The following is a 2,681-nucleotide window of genomic DNA, read 5'->3' as shown; positions in this document are numbered from 1 at the left end:
CCGGGGGAAAACCGGGGTACCGCCAGCACGCAGCCCGCTTCCTCCCGGCCAAGTAGCCGCAGCCGGCGCTGCCCGGGCTGGGCGCGGGCCGTTCCCCCTCGCTCCGCTGTCGGGCGGCTGAGCACGGCGAGGTGTCGGGGGGGGCGGTCCGGGCAGCTGCTTGTCCCTGCCCTGAGCTCGGGCGGGAGCCCTGACTGCGAGGAGGTGTTTGGGAGTTCGCCCGTAAGGGGATGCACGGCGGTTTTCATACGTGGAAGCCCGGCGTGTTTTCTCTTAAGGAGCCAAGGGGGGCGATTTTAATACGCGTAATTCTCTGTTGGGGGGTCAGGGGGCTGATGCGGGTGGCGCAGGCTGCAGCTGTGAGCGATGGTGCAGGGACCACCTCCTAGAGCAATTGGCGGGGGAGATTTTTCCCACCTCTACAGCAAACAGAATGTTTGCTATAGTAAAGTTTTGCTACTGTAAAGTTTTACGTTAAGGTGGTCCAGCAAGCAAATCTTCTCTGGTTCCGAGTGATTTAAAAAGGGCTCAGGAGAGTAAAGATGGGAAACGTTAAAGACCTTTGGAAAAAAAGGCAAATTGAACCTGACTTTATAGCGCTTGCGATGTGCTTCCTGGGCCCGATCCTGCCCTGCTTCCAGATGCCTCCCCCGCGGCGCTGGGCTGCCTCCGGCGCTTAGCCCTCCGGGAAGCAGGGAGCTCAGAGCCTAGGTCACGGATGGCAGACCGGGAGCCCACCCGTGGGTGCCTAGGTGTGGAAAGGGTGTTCAGATCTGCACACAGGAGCTGCGTTCAGAGCTGATCCGACCGGAGGAGAAGCAGATGGCTGCAGATGTACGAGAGGCTCCTTACGATGGCCCCGCTAGCGGGATTACACAGTCCAAAGGCCTGAAAACACATCGTCAGGGAGGGCCCAGCGCCTCTGCTCGACTGACAGCGTTTGCTGCTGGCCCGTGGAAAACTTCTGATCCCCCTCTCGCGCCCATCGGCTCCGCAGCTCTGGGGTGCTGCATGTTTTTAGGGGAGCGTCCACGTGCCCAGCAAGGCTGACGTCTTTCGGGGTACCTTTTCCTTTCTCTGGCCAAGCATCCCAGGTCCCTCCAGTAGGCAAACCTCTCAGCTGCCACCAGGGAGAAGAGGTTTGCTCTGTAAGTGCTCGCAGGTGCCACTGTAAGGCCCGCCTGGGCCCCGTGGGCCACCCTCGCCCGCTCCTCTCTTCGTTAGCAGTTTGCTGCTGCTGCATCAGGGATCGTCCTGTTTAAATATTGAAGGAGAGGCTTTCAAAATACACATCGGCGGGACTGCTGTAATTCCAGCCGGGGGCTCCAGTGACACCGGCCGTGGCCTGATTTGAAGGAAGGGGCTAGCAGCAGGCAAGCGCTGCAGACGTCAGCCTGCGTCGGGCCGCGTGTGCCATGGTGGCTGCGGGTGACCCGCCTGAGAAGGAGCCGTGGGGACGGTGAAGGGTGCGTGGGCAGCCTGAGCCAGGCAGGGTGGGTTTCTCCCCAAGGAGCCACGCGTGCAGGGCGGGCTGCGACGATCCTCCGCGAGGATCGCACCAGCCTACAGATGTTCCCCTGGAACAGATGCAAGCCAGAGGCAAGGAAACGGGCAAGCCTCCACTTATGGGGGAACAGGCTGAAATAACCAGATGAGCTTCTTAAAAAAAAAACAACCCAGCGTTTCAAAATCCAACGCTGCCCTCAGCCCCAAAGCAGCTGGGAGGCAGGCTGCTCCCAGTCCCTCCAGGCTCTGTGCGGGATGGGGCTTTCTCCCCTCCCCGGGACAAATTCTTTCCTTTCGCTTTGCCTTGCACCAGTCCCGGCATGTCTGCAAGGGAACTGTGGGCCCTGCGAAATGTTCCTGGGGCTTGAATGCCAGCCCCGACCAGGCTGTCCCAGCTGCCGGGGACGGCGCTAAGGACCTTCCCAGGCTGGGATGAACGAGAAGGGAGGCACCCGGCAGGGGCTGCAAGGACTGCGTCCTCCAGCCTGGCCAGGAAGGATGCTCAGGCCTCGGTGGGGTCAGTGCCAGAGACGCTGTGTATTCGCTTTGAGAAATCCCCCAGATTTAGTTCCTTAATGGGTAATTAACATTCCAGCTGCTCCTTGGTAATAGCCTCTCCAGCCCATGGGAAACCCACAGACACAGTGACGCTGCAGGCGGATTTCATAACTCAGCCAGTGACTAAACAAAAAGGGAGCCCGAGGGACAGGGCGAGTGGAAACGCTGCTCTCGACCTTTTCTCCTGCCCGGGCTTTGCCCCTGGTATAAACCGGTCCTGGCTGAGAGGGGTCAGTGGGAAGCGACTGGCCTGACCTGCGAAGGCCCCGGCTCTGGGCTTCCCGCAAGCGGGAATTTTTGGCACTCGGATGTGACTGTTTCCGTGGCTGCGTCTCGTTCCCACGAGCCACCGGTCTGGTGGCCTTAGTGGTGGCCTTGAAACAGAGACTGGAGCTGGAAGAGGCCACAACTCTCCCCGGAGGCTGAACCCTTGCCGTCTGCCTGGTACGGAGCAGGGTCTGCGGTCAGGGCTCTCGCGGGGCTGGTGGGCGACAGCTCCTGGCCCCTCAAAATGGTATCTTTCCTCTAATAGCCCCGGCAAAGAGAAATTCAGGACCCCAAATTCAGCCATTCACAGGTGTAAAAAAAAAAAAAAAAAAAAAAACGCACACCTTTCA

This window comes from Pygoscelis adeliae, unplaced genomic scaffold, assembly GCF_000699105.1.
Source record: "Pygoscelis adeliae isolate BGI_AS28 unplaced genomic scaffold, ASM69910v1 Scaffold34, whole genome shotgun sequence".
Lineage (NCBI taxonomy): Eukaryota > Metazoa > Chordata > Aves > Sphenisciformes > Spheniscidae > Pygoscelis > Pygoscelis adeliae.
Note: the sequence above shows the minus strand (reverse complement) of the source record.